The sequence below is a fragment of the Apium graveolens genome, chromosome 3 (assembly GCF_009905375.1).
Source record: "Apium graveolens cultivar Ventura chromosome 3, ASM990537v1, whole genome shotgun sequence".
Lineage (NCBI taxonomy): Eukaryota > Viridiplantae > Streptophyta > Magnoliopsida > Apiales > Apiaceae > Apium > Apium graveolens.
This window is the reverse complement of record NC_133649.1, coordinates 25,873,385-25,893,012: the sequence shown is the minus strand read 5'-3', so window position 1 is coordinate 25,893,012 and position 19,628 is coordinate 25,873,385.

The window sequence follows — 19,628 nt, the reverse complement described above, 5'->3', positions numbered from 1 at the left end:
ATTGTCAGCCTCAGCATCAGCTTTTACCATGAGAGCATAATTGACTCCATCATCTGAATATGATGAATCATCCCAGTTTCTCTTCCTTGAGATCAAGGCTTATTTCTTCTCCGCTCTGGGTTTTCTGTAGTCAGTTGCAAAGTGTCCAATTACATCACATTTGTAACATCTCTCTTTTGGCTTGTCAAGTTTTCCAGATCATCCATCAGTATTTCTCCTGTTGTTCCACTTATCAGAGTTTGAGGAACTGGAACCTTTTCTGGAGAATCTTCTCCCTTTATTAAAGTTCTTGCAGACCATCTTCTTGAAGCTTTTAACCAGTAAGGCAGCCATCTAATCCATATCTTCATTGTTATTATGATCACTGTCAGTATCTGATTCAGTATCAATATTTGAGTCATCATCAAAGTTTGATGATTCAGTATCTGACTTTGCAATCATGGCTTTCCCTTTGGAGTAGCTTTTTCTCCTAGCTTTCTCCTTTGGCTTCTCTTCAACCTTGAGTGTAACTGGTCTAGCTTTTGATCCTTTCATCTTGATTCTTTGCTCCATCTCTAATTCATGAGTTTTCAGAACTCCATAGATCTCATCTAGAGGTGTGATGTCAAGTTGATAATTATCTCTTATTGATGTGACTTTATAGTCTCACTTTTCAGGGAGAGCAAGTAGGAACTTTAAGTTTGAGTCTTCCAAATTATATTCTTTGTTGACAAGGGATAAGTCATTCAGCAACTTCTGAAATATGTCACAGATCTTAGTTAAGGACTCATTGTCCATTGAGTCAAAGTGGTCATATTCTTGAGTAAGTACGTTCCTCCTGTTTTTCTTGATAGCAGTTGTACCGTAAAACTTTACTTCTAAAGCATCCCATATCTCTTTTGCTGTCTTACATCCAATGACTCTATTGGACATAACAATATCAAGAATACTATGCAGAATGTGTATGACCTTAGCATCCTTCATGACTGATGAGATATCTTCAGGATAGTAGTCTTTTATGTCTTTGTCCATCATCTTTTCTGGTTCTCCTACAAGCAAAATAGCTACCTTCATTGGTCTGTGAGGACCATCATAGATCCTGTTCATATATTTGTTATTCAGATTGAGTAAGGTGAATTACCAAGATCCTGTGAGGACCTTCATGTGTCTTTCCTGTTCATATTGAGTACGGTGAATTGCCAAGATTTTTGTTGTTGAGATATTTATTTTGAGTGTAGAATGCAGTGTTGACATCTTCTTCCCAAAAACTAGTTGGCAAATTGGCATTTTGCAGAATTGTTCTGGCAGCTCAACTAGAGTTCTATTCTTCCTTTCAACTGCCCCATTTTGTTGAGGTGTCCTTATAGCTAAGAACTCTTGAAAAATACCCTTGTCTTTGCAGAATTCATTTAAAATCACATTCCTGAATTCTGTGCCATTGTCACTCCTCAATCTTTTCATACAATTTTAATCTTGAGCCTGCTTCTCAATCTTATTGATGTGTTCAATAATGGGGTGTGGAGTTTCATCCTTTGAATGCATAAACTCTACCCATGTATACCTTGAGTAATCATCCACCATCACAAGTGCATATTTATTTATAGAAATAGATAAGACATTAACTAGTCCAAATAGGTCCATGTGAATAAGTTGCAATAGTGCACTTATGGAATTCACAGTTTTGCTTTTGTGAGTGGACCTTTTCATTTTGCCTTTTTGACAAGCCTCACAAACTTCATCTTGAGCAAATTCCAGATGTGGTATGTCTCTCACTAATTCCTTTTTCACCAAGTTATTAATTGCTTTGTAAATCAGGTGAGAGAGTTTCTTGTGCCACAATTTTCTTTGCTCAATAGATGACTTGGTATAGAAGCAACATATACCATCTTTATTTTCCAAGTATAGATCTGCAACAAACAAGCTTCATTTCCTTGCTCCCTTTAAAGCAATTTTACCAGTTTTTTTACTGATAATTGAGCAGTCTCCTTTGTCAAATGAAACCTTGAATCCTTTATATGTGAATTGACTGACACTTTGGAGATTTACCTCTAGACCAACTACCAGTGCTAAATCTTCAATAACAACATTCCCATAAATTAACTTGCCATATCCCATTATGGACCCTTTGTTGTTGTCTCTAAAAGTCACCAATGGGCCAGCCATCTCCTCAAATTGTGATAGCAGGGCCTTATCACATGTCATATGTCTGGAACATCCACTGTCAATGATCCATGTGACTCTCTTCATTTTTCCCTGCACACAATGAGGATTAAGTGTGTTTAGCTACCTAAGCAGTGTTGGGTACTTTCTTCTTTTTAACAAAAGTTGCAGAAGTAAAATTTGATGACTCATAAAGAACAGTGTTCAATGATTGATTTGCTTTTTCCTTTTTAGTTGTAGATCCAAGGTTAACTTCTTTGAGATATACTCTCAGTTTATGCAACTTGTCATCACTTTCATGCAAGGAATACAATCAAATTTATCACAGAATGAATAGGGATCTTCAGCCTTTGCTTCATTATATTTGCATGTTCCTACTTTTGGCTCACTAACAGCCTTTTTACAAAGGTGAGTTAGGTGATTGGTTGAACCACACTTCTGACATTGTTTCCTGGGAGCATATGCAATAAATACAAAGTTATTGCTCTTGTTCACTCCAATTTTCCCATTCCTGTTCTTCTTCTTTTTTCCTGCATTCTCAGTTTTGATTTCCTTGATTGGTGTCTTAGAAACTTGATTGACCATGAAATTCTTCTTAATTTCAGCAATATGAGTGGTTTCTTCATTTTTCTTTTAAGTGTCTTCATCTCCAAGTTCTTGCTTGATGACCAACTCAACCTCACTGAAATTAACTTCACATGCCTTGAACAAATGTGCATTAACTATTCTAACATAACTGGGACATCTTGATCTGTAATTACCTTACCTTTGTCACCTTCATTTTTCTTGTTGTTATTCAAGGCATCATAGTCCAAACTAATAGCTATATTAACACATGGTTTGTTCTTCTCATATTTTTGTCCAACCAACTGAGATGCATTTCTGAAAGACTTCAATTTCATCTCATTCTTCTCCAATTTTTCCCTCAACAGAGCTTCAATTTCACTTGCACACTTGAGCTTGTTTTTCAAATATTTATTTTCTTGCTTCACAATTTCAAACTCAATAAGATGAAGCTCCAATTCTTGATTTTCAATCTCAAGCTTCTCATTTGTTTTTGAGAGTCCACTAACTTTCTCAATAGCTGCTATCATGCTTGTGTGGATATGAAACATCTATACACTCATCTTTTCAACAGTTTCTTTATATTGGCTTGTTTTTAAATCGATGGTAGTTAGAGTTGGTACCTCTGATTTTAATGAAGATGATTTTCCTTGCACAAGAGCCATGAGTGCATAATTCCCAATTTCTTCATTTTCATCATCTCCATCAGTGTCATCCCAACTTTTGCCTTCAGCTATGTAAGCCTTTCCATGTTGTTTCTTCAAGAGAGCTTCATACTTTGCTTCTAATTACATATATGCTTTATCCTTCTTCACTTTCTTTGGCTTCCTACACTCAGTTACAAAATGGCCCAACTCATCATAGTTAAAGCACCTTATTTTTGATCTATCAACAGATCCGGTTTTGTAGACACCTTTGCTAGCTGAGTTAAACTAAGTTTTTCGTTTCCAGTTGTTTCTATTTGAGGATTGTCCCTTGTTATTGAAAAACCTTGGCATTTTAACCCTGATATTAGTGAATTTTCTAGCCAGGTAAGCCATTGATTGATCCATCTCATTTAGCTCATCAAGGGTTTAGTATTCATCTTCCTCTAGCTCTAAAACAACTTATTTCTGAGGTCCCTTGTTCTTTTGCTCAACAGCAAGAATGACTGAAACTTGAGCATCTTGTTCATCTTCACTTGCTTCACTGTCATTGACCACTAAGGCACTGGATCCATCAATCGCATGTCCTTGGTTTTCCTTCAATGACTTCCATTGTAATATCTCAAGCTAATATGTTTTCAAGATCCCATATAAGACTTCCACTGTCATTCTGCTCAAGTCTCTTCCTTCTCTGATAGCTAATATCTTCTATTCAAGATGGTCAGGAAGGGCTAGTAAAAACTTTAGGTTAACCTCCTCAGCTTCATGATATTTATCATAAAGTTGCAATTCATTTTCTTAATTTGTTGAATCTTTCAAAAACTTCAGTAATTCCTTCTTTAGGATTGGCCATGAAACCTCATACTAAGACACCGGTATTCTCCTTTGATTAGTTCTTACTTCCTCTGTACCCTCACACATAATTTCAAACTTCTCCCAAATTTCTTTGGCTGTATCACAGTTGACAATATTGTTGTACATAACATTGTCAAGTGACTCTATCAATATTAGTTGCAGGCCACTGTCCATAGAAACCTTTTCCTTTTCAGGCTCTGTGTATTTTGAGGGGTCTTTAGGGGCAAAATGAGCTGGAATGACCATGTCTCCATCAGTGGATTCATTAACCCTTTCCATGGAAATAAAAAGGCCATTATTGAGAATCTGGATGTGGCCATCCTTATGAACAACATCAACTTTTTCTTCCAAAGTGTATAGTCGATTTTATCAAAGGCTGGTATCTTGATACTGCATATCTTTTGTGCACTCATTCTTCCAAGATCTTTATCTATTTACTTTCAGATTTTGCTCTGATACCACTTGTTAGATGTTGAATGCAACACGGGGGATTAATGTGTTTCTTGGATTTTTAGCCTTTTTAATCTTGTTAGGATTATAGGTGAACAAAACAATTATGATATAGTAGAGATAATGTGTTTACTGAAATAATCAACAAGCGCAGTATTTTCAAAACTCACTTAATTTGTATTAATTAAGTTGGTCTTGCTACAAATTCTGTGTTCTTAAGAAAATAAGAACTCAGCTTCTATCTTGAGAGAATACAAGAAAATTTAGATCTATTTTTTTTTCTTGTGAACTAAGGACCCGTGCATGCTTTATAGACTAGCATCACGGGTTTACAAGACTTGCACTAAAATGTACTAAATTACTTTCTAAAGCAACATCTTTCTATTTTCATTTATAGCTTATCAAATCTGTGCAGAACCTTGCACGTTTGTGACCACCCTTTGTCTAGTAAATTTTGGCCCTTGATCTTGTATTCTTCCAGCTACTTTTGTAGACTTTTCAATGTAGTGAATAGATTGTTTGTTGACTGATAATCTTGAATCTTGAACTTGTCTGCATTCTGTATTTGAGAAGCATGTCGAGATCTCCAGTTTGTTCTATAGAGAAGTGACATCTCGATAAGTATAATGACTTATCGAATCTTTGAGTTCTCTATAGGTATACTTGACTTGTCGAGGTATCTAGATCCTTGCATGTGACTTGTCCATAAGTCTGAGATCTCTACATGTAAAAATGACTTGTCGATATCTCTGAGATCTCTATATGAGAAATTGACTTGTCGGTATCTCCAATTCTTCACATCTTCATTTGACTTTTCGAGATCTCTGAGTTCTCTACATGCAGAAATGACTTGTCGATATCTCCAGTTCTCTACATCTTCATTTGACTTGTCGATATCTCTGAGACTTTTCTATAAGCCATTTTGGACTTCTCGATAAGTCATTCCGGACATCTCGAATGACTTCTCGATATAACTTGATCTGTGACTTGTCGATATCTTGACTTAGAATATTTTTTCATAGAACAACTTTATTCAACTCCAAGCTCTACACTTTTCTCTAAGGCATGATCATGGCTTGATCTTCTTCTAGAGTTTACTCCTTAGCTTGAATCTGTTCAAAGAAAAATCCTCGAGTCTAATCTTCTGACCATTTTACAGACTCAAGAAATGCACAAATTTCGATTATCATACAACTTAATCTTAGGGTTGTCAATGTGATTTAGTCTTGTTATTGTATAGGCATGTTTTGCATAATAATTTTTATTTAAGCAATTAAATGCAAATATTTAATATCAAATTAAACAGTCATTCCCACTTCGTAAATGACATTAAATTTTGAAAAAAAAAGAATTTGATACCCATTCTCATACCGCCAAGATATGAATTTTTGGTATTAAAGGGAGAAGTTGGGTACGAGAGAGGGGCGCATAATAAACTTTAATTATATTATTTTGATTTCTATTTAAATAATTAAATTCAAGTATTTAATATCAAATTAAATTTATGAACCAATAATATATTAAATAATAATAAAATTAAGAGAATTTATCAAAAAAACTAATTCGTAAGTTTTTTTGAGATTTTACTATCTTTTCAAAATATTTGCAAAAATACGATGTAACAAAAATCAACTAGATATGCAACTAGTTTTATCGAGTTTTTTTTATTGTATTTGAGGTTGTAGAAACTCATCCAGTATGCATATAGTTAAATCGAGTTGCGGAAAATCTTAATTCTACAAAAAAATTGAAAAACATTATTTTTTGCAAATAAAAAAATATTTTTACAAATTTTCTTAAAAGTAACCGTATTTTGCAAAAACTTTCTTGAACTTGGTTATTTTTCATAAAAGCTCTAAAGCGTTGTTTGGGAACACCGATTTCATTTGAAATTTGCAGTGATGGATTTCAAATAACATGACTTGTGTTATCAATTTAAATTCTCATATTTGTATTACAATTTGAATGCCTTAAATTTCAAATGAAAGCCAAATCTAAATTATTTTATTATCCAAACATGTTATAATATTAATGTATGTACTTAAATTAAAATTATTGAGTTAAAATACTTAAATTAAAAATAAACATTTCAGCACTCAATCAAACACGTGATATCATATGATATCTCATCTCCATGTCACTCTAACCCGATTACTGATTCTAACATATATCAAATTTTCAATCAAACAACCCCTTAATCTCACTTTCGTTCACTTGATTATCATCATCATATAAATACTGTTTAATTTTCTTTTTAGTCACATAAGTTAGGTAAGCATGATGTATGGATTTAGGAATATACGTCTCTTTTTTAAATGAATAATTCAAAAAGTTCCAAATTGGTACCCAAAATATATCTCAATATGTCAACTGTGGTTTGATTGGTTACAAACCAATTAATAATAATGGACCATTATGTTCACATAAATTTCACCAATAAAAATATCCCAAATTTCTAAATCAACAATGACACATCACTTGTGACCAAATTTTGGGATAGTTTTGGTACCTCTAAATTTGGTACAACACTACTCTTTTTAAATTAACATGTACGAATTATAAATATGTTATAACAAATATTTTTAGACGATTTTGGTTAAACAAAAAATTGATACTCCATCCGTCCCAAAATACAAGTCTCTTTGACTTTTTACGTGTACTTTAAGGTGTATAAAAGTCATAGCTCTGCATACATTTTTCTAATTTTTTTTCTTGAATTAAAATTTAATATTTATACTTTAATTTAGAAATACAAAATTTGAAAAATAGTTTATGGATATATTCTTTTTATTCACCTTAAAATATGCGTAAAAAGTCAAATGACTTGTATTTTGGGATGGAGGCAGTATATTCTGTTAGGTAATGAATCACATACAGAGGGGGGGGGGAAGGTGAATTTGTTTCTGTGTTTTTATGATTTTCTTGAAGTATTTATGGTTTTGAACAAAGTAAATTACATCTTGTAGTGAAATGTGTTAATACTGAAATTAAACAAGCAATAACAGTGAACACAGATCTTTCAAAACTCACTTAATTTTATATAAAAATTAAGAATGTTTTGCTACAAAATTTCTAGGCTCTTTGTTGATAAAGAGCTTAGCTATTTCCTTGAGAGAATACAAGATTTTCTTATCTAAATTTTTACAACTAACAAAGAACCAATGTTAACTTTATATGATAGTTAACTACTGATTTACATAGTGTATAATAAGAGATGCTATTCACTTTAGTAAACTTTCACTAATCATTCCATTTTAGGAAAAGTGTATCTTCCATTTCTGGCTTAGCATATCTTTGCAAACTGTGTTAACTTTGATCTTCCTTTGTCAGTTAATATTCACCCTTGATCTTGCACGCTCTTCAAGCTGCTTTTTGTAGACTTGTCAATCCAACTGGTTGGATTGTTTGTTGATTGTTGATCTTGGATATTGAACTGGTCTGCAATTTATACTTTGAGATTTTACTTCGAGATCTCCAGTTAGTGTTAGTCCCTTAACAATATAGCAAGAATTACAGAAGGGGGGTTGAATGGAATTCTTGAACCTTTTTCTCGAAATAAAAATGTTCAACTCGAATATAGATATAAATGTTTTGATTAGCACAATGCGGAATAGAAACTTAGTTGAATCAAAACATAAGTATTTAAAAACAAGAGTCTTTAAAAACTTTCTGGTGGATTTAAACAATTCCACCAGAGATATATATTATATATCGAGAGGACTCTGTGTGCAAGAATGCTCACAGCTGCTTACAAAATGAATTGCTGAGAATACAGGGAAATGCTAATAATTCTGCTTACAAAGATTTCTCTGTTTTTGTGTTTCTCAACACTTTTCTATTTGCTACGTTCTTGGTTTATATATTACCAAGATTACAAAGTCAAAAAGACTGAACAAATATAAAAACTATCAGTCTTAAGCTTTGCTACTTTTCGTCCTCTATTACCCGGTTAATGGGCTTCCATAATAGATTTGTATACATCTCGACGGCTGTGCTCATCTTTCACTGTTCAACTGCTGTTTGAATTCTTTATTAGTTGAGTACATGATCATCCATCGGGTTGTTGATCATCCGTCGGGTTGTTGATCATCCGTCGGTTGCTTTGTAGGTAATCCGTCGGGTAGCAATCAAGCATATGACTTCATTTCACTTATACAGAATTACAAGACATCATTTATGTACAATTAATCAACCTATTCTGGATATCTAGTTAAAGTCAACATGACTTATATGCTACTACAGATTCTATACAAAGGTGTATACATAACTGTGCTACAGACTTATTATTACATAAGCTACTCACTCAATGGATAATAAGTTAACATCCGTCGGGACTATAATGAGTTATCCGTCGGGACTATAATTCTTATCCGTCGAGTGCTACATTATTTCACTAAGTAAAATCCACTTAGATGTTTTGTTTATGAAATCATCAAGTACACAACATATGCACAACAGTTAGGCATATAGAGAACTTGACATCTCGATAAGTATATTGGCTTATAGAGATCTCTAATTACTCTATTGTTGATTTAACTTGTAGAGGTCTCTGAGTTCTCTATAAGAGAATTTGGCTTGTCGAGATCTCTCCACTTCATGTCTTCACTATAGCTTATAGACATCTCTGAGCTCTCTAGTGATATTTGACTTATCGATATCTCAGAGTTCTCTAGTGAAATTTGACTAGTCGATAACTCAGAGTTCCCTAGTGAATTTTGACTTGTCAATAACTCTGAGTTCTCTAGTGAAGAAATGACTTGTCGATATCTCCAATCTTCATGTCTTCAATTTGGCTTGTCGATATCTCTGAGTTCTCTAGTAGCTTTCCTGAGTTCTCTATAAGTCATTCTGGAGTTCTCGAATGACTTCTCTATAACACCAAATCTGTGACTTGTAGAGATCTTGACTTAGAACATTTTTCTCAAAACAGATTTATTCAACTCCAAGTTTCTTCATAATTCTTCTGAGGCATGATCTTCTTGATCTTCTTCCAGATAGAATTCTTAGGCTTGATACTGCTTACAGAAAAAGATCCAGTCTACTCTTGATCATTTTTACAGACTTTAAATATTACAATACAAAATGCAAACTAAGATTAAAATAACAACTTATTTAGGGTTGTCAATTTGACTTAGTCTTGTTAAAGTACAGGCATGTCTTGCTCAACAATCTCCCCCAATTTGTGAGAAGATTGCTTAACACAAATTCATTCCTGTTAACAAGACTAACCCCAAGTTATAATGGAAAATAAGACTAATATAAAAATTGACACAATTATAACCATTGTACATTAGATGATTTTGAGTATTTACAAACATCAGACAAAGGTTGGAACTCCTGATTCTTTTCTCATGAGGTCTTTTAAATATACAAGCATTTCAAGTTCCTCTATGATTGGAGTCCCTATTAGAGCTTCTATCAAATGAAGTTTGTCTTGCTTTCGATAACCATCTAACATTTCAATTCTGAATCTTGAAAATGAGCTAGCTGTTAGGCCTCAATGATACTATAGAAGGGGGTTGAATATAGTATCTACAATCAAATTCGATTATGAACACAAGTATGTAACAAAAAACAAGTTTATTCAATATATCAAACTCCGTTACAGTAGGTTTAATCTACTCTCTCAGTGATGTATGATATCACTAAGAGCTGCTAGGGTTACAATGAATAATATTCTTGTGAATGATAACACATATAGTGTAAACCCTAATATGTGTTTATATAATACACAGTTACAATATAACTACCAATTGATATGATAATGATTCTGTTTCCTAGAATATATCAATCAGAGATTATCCACTGCAGTCTTATAGCTGTCCAATTCTTCATGCATATCTCTACTTTTTTAATCCAGACCCTCTCCTGTAAATCAGCCGCTTTTCATCCCTGAAGTGTATCTGCACTTAAGTTCTGATATAAGTTCTGACGCTTTAAGTTCTGATAACTTCCTGTCTTCAATAAGTTCTGATTTCCAGTTAAGTTCTGATATTCTGATAATAAGTTCTAAAACTAAACAAATCAGATTAGACATGACATCACAAATATATCTAACAATCTCCCCCAACGTGTAAATTATGAAAAATATACAAGTTAATAGATTTGATGATGTCAAAAACATTGAAGTACAAATGCTCTGAGATATTATTTTAAACAACTAAATACAACTTACAGTACATGTAGCTTTACCAATATCACTGAATCAATCTGAATCCAAAGTGATTCCTTGTAAAGTCTGTTACCAGTTTATCCTCAGCATTTCTCAGAACTTCAACTAAATGTGCTTTGACTTGCATCAGTTCTTTATCTTCATTATCACTTATCTGATAAATGGCTGCTCTGAGTGCAGGAATTGATGTTCTTTCAAGTCCATCTCCAAGTCTGATAACTCTGGGATGTGAAGAGTCTTCATTGTAGCATAAACATTCTGCTTTCAGAATTACTTCTACCTTAGCAGAATTCTTCCTCATAGGAATTTCTCTTCCATCATCCTCAGTGATTTTTGAAATGTATTCCGAAGCTTTTGCACCAGATATTCTGAGAAGAACTCTTATATCCTTCAAAATGTAATCTGACCATCTTTTTGTAACATCATATTTTACTTCCAGAAGGTAGTGAATATGTTGAAGCTCTTTAACAGACTTCTTTAGCACATTAGAATATGTTAGTCTGTAAGTTCTGCCATCATTGAGAAACAGGATCAATTTTTCTTTAACTTCTGATTCATCATGAGTATCCATGACAATTTGAGCAGACAACACTTTGTCAAGGTGCTTTTATTTGATTTCTTCATATGGTTTGTCTGTCAAAATAAAAGGATCTCTGAGAGTAACTTCTACTCCTGTTTGAATCTTTTCTTTGTCAGAACCTAATCCAAACTTGTCTCTAGCTTGCTTGGCTTTTAACCCAAATGTTGCAAGTTGATTCAACATTAGATTGGTCTTAGGTTCCACTGGAGTAGCTTTGTTCCATAGCAGCTTCTTTTTCTGATAAAATGTTAAGCTGTCTATGTCAACTTGAGCAGTGTCAGAGGTTGATGTCTTGATGAATTTGTCAGGATTTGCAGTTTCATCTGTAGCTTGCTGTTATGAAATATCTTCACTTTGAACAACTTGAGCTATGTTAGAGGTTGTCTTAGATTCTTTTGTCATCCTCTTTCTCTTCAGAGTTTCAACTATTTCATCTTCAGTAATAGTATCATCAAAGACTTGAACCATCTTGCACACATGATCCATCAGAATTTGAGGAATCTTCGTCTTCTGTTTCTTGACTGTCTCGCCAACTTTTCCTTTTCCCCTGTCTTTGGGATCAGTAATAGTTTGAGATCTAGTACTTGATCTAGAAATCTCTGTGGCAGATCTTTCTCTTATTACTATACATTTCCCCTTAGCTTTGGGAGGCTTCTGTACATTAGAAACTTTAGGCTGTAGTTTTGACTTTTCAGCATTAAACCTTGCTTCTTCTATTCTAAGTTCCTCTAAATCCACTCCTGGATTATCCTTAAGGAACAATCTCTTTGCAAGTTCTTCATTTAGGGCTTGAATCTTAGGATCCTTGTAAAAGAAGGTTGCCTTCTTTCCTTTAAAATTTAAGGTTTGCATAAATTTCTTCGAGTCTTGACTTCCACCTTGAATGAGAACATCAAACTTTGTCATTAGAATTTGATTATCAGAACTTGCTGTCAGAACTTGATCTTCAATTTCAGAATTTGTGAGCAGTAAAGTTTGATCTGTAGCTGAAGTCTTCTTTCCTTCTTTATCACTCCTCCGAATAGTAGATTTATCAGAAATCTTACTATCAGGTACTTTCTGAATAGAAATTCTGCTAACTTGCTTTCCTTGACTTTGACCTTTTCCCTTGGTAGGGTTTCCCTGGTTATCTTCAGAATCATCCTTTTTCTTCAGTGTTTGGCTTGGTGAGCATTTGGACTTAACTACCTCCTCACCCTTTTTGGCATTATCTGTCAGGAGTAGAGAAAGAAGGAGTTCCACTGAAGAATGGATCTCATTTAACTGAGTCTGTTAAGCAGCTTGATTTTGTAATACCTCATCCAGTTAGGCCTGCTGCTTTTCTTGAACAAGCTCAATAGCCTCCACTTTTTCTTGAATTGGTCTGATAAACCTATTCTTGTATAGTTTGAGCATCAGGTCTAGCTTATCAGCTATTTCCTGAAGTTTATCAACCTTTTTATGAGTCTTGGAGTGTAGACCTTGAAGAGTTTTAGTACAGAGAGCAGTGACTTTAAGTTATGTTTTGAAGTCAGAATTTATCAGCAACTCATCAGCTTTTGCAACATGATCTGTCAGAACAGTTGAGCTGGGAATGAAGTCAGGTTCATTCCACTTCTTTGTCCATTCAACTCCTCTAAAGGTTTCCTCCCATGGAACATGAGCATCTTCTTCATCAAATTTAAACAGTGCCTCATTGCCAAGAACTGGAGCATTAACTGGAGCACTTGCTGGAGCACTGTCTCCAGAATTTGATAAAGTCTCATCATCTTCTGATAACACCAGAGTGTGTGTAATTAAAGGAGATTCTGGAGCTTCTGTTTCCAAATTCTGATCTTCAGGTTCTAAATCCATAATTGGTGTAGTAGGAATTTCAACATTTAGTATTGGAGAAACAGGTGGAGTTGCTTCTTTTGCTGGTGGTGCTTCCAGATACAAAACAGTTGGAACATTCAACCTGTGAATATCAATTTCAGGACTTAACCCTGAATCTTCAACTGAGGCATTTTCTTTGAATGGAGAGATGGGAGGTGTAATCACTGTGTCTTGAATAATGTCTTCAGGTTGAGGTGGAGCTGTCAATGCTTCAATGACTGTAGGTTCTGATGAGATCATAAATTCCTGATCCCCTTCCTCAGCATCTCCTCAGATTGAGTTTGTGCAATATGCACACATGCTCTAGTCTTCCTTGATCTTCTAGATGGTGGAGTGATATGATCTGTATCATAATTTGAAGGTCTTTTCCTTTTCAAAATCCCAGAACCTTCAGCTGTTTTCTCCTTCTGAAGAGTTACCTCTTCAGCTTCTAATGTAACAGGTTCTGATGCAGGAACCTGGACTTGTTCTTTCTCATCAGATTCATCTCTCAGAATCATCCTTCTTCTTCTCCTTGGTGGGGATTTAGGCACAGAGATAGTTCTTTTGGTTTTGGGCCTAGAGGATGTGTCAGATTTTACAACTGGCACCTTTTGAGAAGTACCAGAGGTTGGTTTGGTATTGGATTTGAGAGGTGAGGTTCCGATAATAGGTGCTGATGGTTGTGGTTGAGAGGATTGTGCTGGTTGATAGTAGGTTCTGATAGTAGGATGTGGTTGAGTATTGGAAGGCTGGGTTGGTGAAGGTTGAGAAGTAGTAGGCTGTGTGTAGGTGTAATATCAGGATATATTGTTGTGTATGTGTGAGGATCAGAATTTACTAAGAACTGTTTGACAAATTGGGGAATTTGGAGGGGTCTTAGTATATCCTTCTTATTGTCAGCAGATAATAAGTCTGTGAAAGCCCTTTTGTGAAGTTTAAAGGGTTCAATTAACTCATTAAAGTTTTGAGGTGCATTAGAACAACAGAAACTATATATAAGCTGACAGAATCTAGAAAAATATACTATGTTGCTATCTTCTTTCATCCTATCACCTATAAGACCCAAAATAGCAGTAGCATAATCAAAATAAGTTTGATTAAGAAGTGCATACCCTATTTGCTGACTCATGATTGGAATAGCATCAAAATTTAAGCATTTATTGGCAAAGGCTTTTGGTATTACAATTGAAAAAGAAGCTCCACTCCCTCATGATGTAGGGCCTCTTCAGTAGTCCCAGCTTGGACAAAGACTTTTCATAGCCAAGATTTGCCATCATGTTTTGAAGAACTAACTCCCCAACTTGTGAATTGTAAGTATAGTTTTCTGGCAGATGCAATGCTTGTCGAACAGTTGACAAGGTTACCAAGTGCTCATCTTCCCCTGTTATGAAAATGATGCTTGGGGACCCACTTTCACCACCATTATCCTCCAGAATTTGCTTGCCTGAGAGAGTTTGTGGTTGGGTCAGAGCATACCCAATTTCACTTCGAGCGAGAAAATCTTGAATGGAGTGAAGTTCTGAAGGAGCCTCGTCGTTGTTGAGAATAGCCATATAGTTGTTGGGGAAAAACTTGGCTCCATCATAGATAAGATCCTTAGGTGCCATTTCTGTGAAAATTAAGTGAAAAGTTGTGTGTGTATAGAGTGTTTGATAAAATGCCTGTGATAAAATAGCTTCAGAGAATAATAGAGAGTGAGAGAAAATAATAGAGATTAAAAAAGAGTAAGAAAGTAGGTAAAAGATTGTAAAATCTTTTATCTCTCATATATATATTCTCTCCACTAATTACAACGGCTAATTTCTAAAGCATAACCGATATTTGACACCTGGAAGCATGTAAACAGTCAAAACATTATTAGTGGGCACGGTAAACGTGCAGTAATTATTGCTCACATGTGGTTATCAAAACAAACACGTTTCCCATTAACCAAAAGATTAGCAATGTTTTTTATCTCACTTAAGTATTTTCTGAAAATATGATCGTTATAGTAAATATCAAAAATAAGTCAAGTAAATAAATAATGCCACGTAAGCATCAGGATTTGCATCAGAACTTGACTATTATCAGAATTTAATGGTCATCAAAACATGGCTTCTGTACTAAAAAAGGTGAATGACTGTTTATATGTTTCTTCACACAAATACTGACTGGTTTCTTTAGAGTTTAATCATCAGAACATAATCAGAATTTGTCCTCAGAATTTATGCAAATAATACTTAACTGTTTATCAGAAACAACTTAATCACCACAATAATTTTCATCATTCATATGGAGTGATAGTGTGTGTATGTGCAAATGATCAGATAAAGATTAAAGTCTGATAAACCTCAGTATATCTTAGAAATAAGGCATAACTAAGAAAAATGCTTAAAATCTGTCTTGAATTGTGAAGTCTACTAAGAATAAAGTTATGCAAGAATCCACCTAAACTGTTTGTGCTTATTTTATACATCTTTTGAAATTCTTTTGACAATGGATTCTCAGTGTAAATGAGTTGCAACTGCCATCAGAATTTATGCTGTTATCAGAATATTTCTCCAGTAATCAGAGAATGTGAAAAGTCACCAAGAAAAATTAATTTGCTTTTCTAATGCATATAACTTAATACCAGCAATGCACTTGGCTCTTCCCTTTCACATATTTACTCTAGATCTCAAAGGAGTACCTGATTTCAATTTTTCTTTTCTTTAATTTTCTTCAGATAAGTGAGGCTTATCAAGCATGTAGTTCATCCTTAAGATTTACTGACATCAGAATTTGACATATAAGAAGCAATAATCTAGTTTGTGACTTAGTAATAAGATATAGGAAGTAAATTTGACTAAGCTCAAAATTAAAATTTTCTTGTGTTATTGATTTCCACATAAATAACTAATTCAAACATGGGATACATAGTTTGTTAAAGACTACTAAGTCAGCATCTAACAAGATAATCCTCATTGGATTGAATAGTCACAAAACATCCAAAACACTTTCAGAGTTTATAGAATCACATCAGATAATAAGCAGTGTTTAATATGTTACAAATTAAGCACATATGACATTGAGATAATAAATCTGTAAACACTGATCATAAAGTCTGATGTATGAGAACAAAAACTAAACAGATTTTGAGAAAGAACCTGAAACCATTCCAAGTTCATTTACCAGTATTGTAAAAGTAGCTTCACATAGTGGTTTTATGAAGATATCTGCTAGTTGTTGATCTATTGGAACAAAATGCAATTCCACTGTACCTTCCATCACATGTTCCCTTATGAAATGGTACCTAATGCTGATGTGCTTTGTCATTAAGTGTTAAACTGGATTTCATGTCATAGCAATAGCACTTTGATTATCACAGTAAATAGGTATTTTAGAAAATTCTAACCCATAGTCCAGTAACTGATTCTTCATCCAAAGAATCTGTGCACAACAGCTTCCTGCAGCAATATATCCTGCTTCTGCAGTTGATGTGGATATTGATTTCTGTTTCTTTCTAAACCAAGAAACCAATCTGCCTCCAAGAAATTGACAGCTTCCACTAGTGCTTTTCCTGTCTATTTTGCATCCTACAAAATCTGCATCTGAGTAACCTATTAGCTTAAAATCTAATTTCTTAGGATACCACAATTCTAGATCAGCTGTACCCTTAAGGTACTTGAAAATTATTTTCACGGCTATTAGATGAGGTTCTCTTGGATCAACCTAAAATCTTGCACAAAGACAGCTAGCATACATGATATCAGGTCTACTTGCAGTCAAATATAGAAGTGAGCCAATCATACCTCTGTAGTTAGAAATATCTACTGATCCTCCAGTGTCTTTATTTAACTTTGTGGCTGTGGCCATGGGAGTGGATACAGTTGAACTGTCTTGCATTCCAAATTTCTTGAGTAAATTTCTGGTGTACTTGGATTGATTTATGAAAGTACCTTCTTCAGTTTGCTTGACTTGAAGTCCCAGAAAATAGCTAAGTTCACCCATCATACTCATTTGATATCTTGACTGCATTAGCTTTGAAACTTTTCACAGAGTTTGGCATTTGTAGAACAAAAAATGATATCATCAACATAAATTTGGACTAAAAGTAAGTCCTTGCCATGGTTGATATAGAACAGAGTTTTATCAATTGTTCCTCTGGTAAATCCACTTTCCAGAAGAAATTGTGCCAGAGTTTCATACCATGCTCTTGGAGCTTGCTTTAGGCATTAGAGTGCTTTATTAAGTCTATAGACATGATTAGGAAATTTTGGATCTACAAATCCTGGAGGTTGTTCAACATATACCTCTTCCTCTAATTCTCCATTGAGAAATGCACTCTTTACATCCATTTGAAAGACTTTAAACTTCTTGTGAGTAGCATAAGCCAAAAAGATTCTTATGGCTTCCAATCTAGCAACTGGAGCATATATTTCATCATAATCAATACCTTCATATTGAGAATATCCTTTTACAACCTGTCTTGCTTTATTCCTTGTTATTATGCCATCACTGTTAGTTTTGTTTCTGAACACCCATTTTATGCCAACAATGGATCTGTTCTTTGGTCTTGGCACTAGGGTCCAGACTTTATTTCTTTCAAATTCATTTAACTCTTCCTGCATTGCTTGCACCCAATCAACATCTTGAAGTGCTTCTTCCACTTTCTTTGGTTCTGTCTACGATAGAAAGGAATGATAGAGACACTCATTTGTTCTTGTTGTTCTAGTTCTGACACCTGCTTCAAGATCTCCAATTATTAAATCAGGTGTGTGTGATTTAGTCCACTTCCTTGCAGATGGAAGTTGATCTCTAGAAATAGATCCTCCCTCATGATCCATGCTTCCTCTATCAGCATTTTCTGATTCTCCCCCTGAAGTTATGCTCTCTGAGATTCCAGAATTTGAGTTGGATCCTTTAGGAATTGAAGAATTAGAGTTTCCAGAAATGTCAGAATTCGGCTCATCAGAACTTGACGAATCAGAACTTGAAGAGCCAGTGACTGGTTCTGATGCTTCTTGAGAGTCTTGAGATGTGGTATGATCATCAGCTTGCTCCCCCTGAATAGGTGCATTTTCCTTTAGAGCAGTTACCACAGTTTCAATGACATCAGAATTTAACCCGTCAGAACTTACAGGATCAAGATTTAGGTCATCAAAATTTACAGAATCAGAATTTACATGTTCATTTTCAAATCTCAGCTGATCATGATCATTGAAATCTTCAAGTCCAGTAATCTTTTTATCATCAAAAGATACATTGATAGATTCCATGACAACCCTTGTTCTTAAATTGTAGACTCTGAAGGCTTTTTTGGAAAGTGGATATCCAACAAAAATTTCTTCATCAGCTTTTAGATCAAATTTTGACAGCTGTTCAAGATGAGTCTTAAGAACAAAACACTTGCATCCAAATACATTAAAGTATTTCAGATTTAGCTTCTTTTTCTTCACCATCTCATATGGTGTTTTTCCATGCTTGTTTATAAGTGTAGCATTCTGTGTAAAACAAGCAGTCTGCATAGCTTCAGCCCAAAAATAGGTTGGTAGCTTTGCTTCATCAAGCATAGTTCATGCAGCTTCAATAAGAGTCCTGTTCTTTCTTTCTACAACTCCATTTTGCTGTAGAGTTCCAGGTGCAGAAAATTCCTGCTTTATTCCTTGCTCTTTCCAGAACTCTTCCATGATTGAATTCTTGAACTCAGTGCCATTATCACTTCTTATTATTTTAACATAATCTTTGACTAACTTATCCAGCTGTCTGACATGATCAGTTAGAGTAGATGCAGTTTCATTCTTCTTGTGCAAGAAATACACCCAAGTGTATCTTGTGAACTCATTCACTATAACAATGGCATATTTCTTCTTTGCAATAGACATGACATTGACTGGACCAAATAGATCAACATGCAGTAAGTGATAAGGCTCAGAAATTGAGGATCCAGTTTTGCTCTTGAGTGAAGATTTTCTTTGTTTTGCCTTTTGACATGAGTCACAAAGACCATCAGGAGCAAATATTGATTTTGGCAGTCCTCCCACAAGATCTTTCTTTACTAGCTCATTTATGTTGTTGAAATTTAAATGAGAGAGTCTCTTGTGCCAATTCCAGCTTTCTTCAATTGATGCTCTGCTTAACAGACAGATTGCGGAACCATCAGAATTTGTTGAAAGTCTGGCTTCATATATGTTACCATGTATGTAACCTTTCAGAACCACTTCGCCTGTAGAATTACTTATAACTTCACAGTGTTCTTCAAAGAAATCCACATGATAACCTCTGTCATAGATTTGACTTACACTTAGCAGATTGTGTTTAAGTCCTGAGACAAGAGCTACTGTTTCAATTATGACATTCCCAAGATTGATATTTCCATATCCCAGAGTTTTTCCCATTTTGCCATCTCCATAAGAAACTCCTGGGCCAA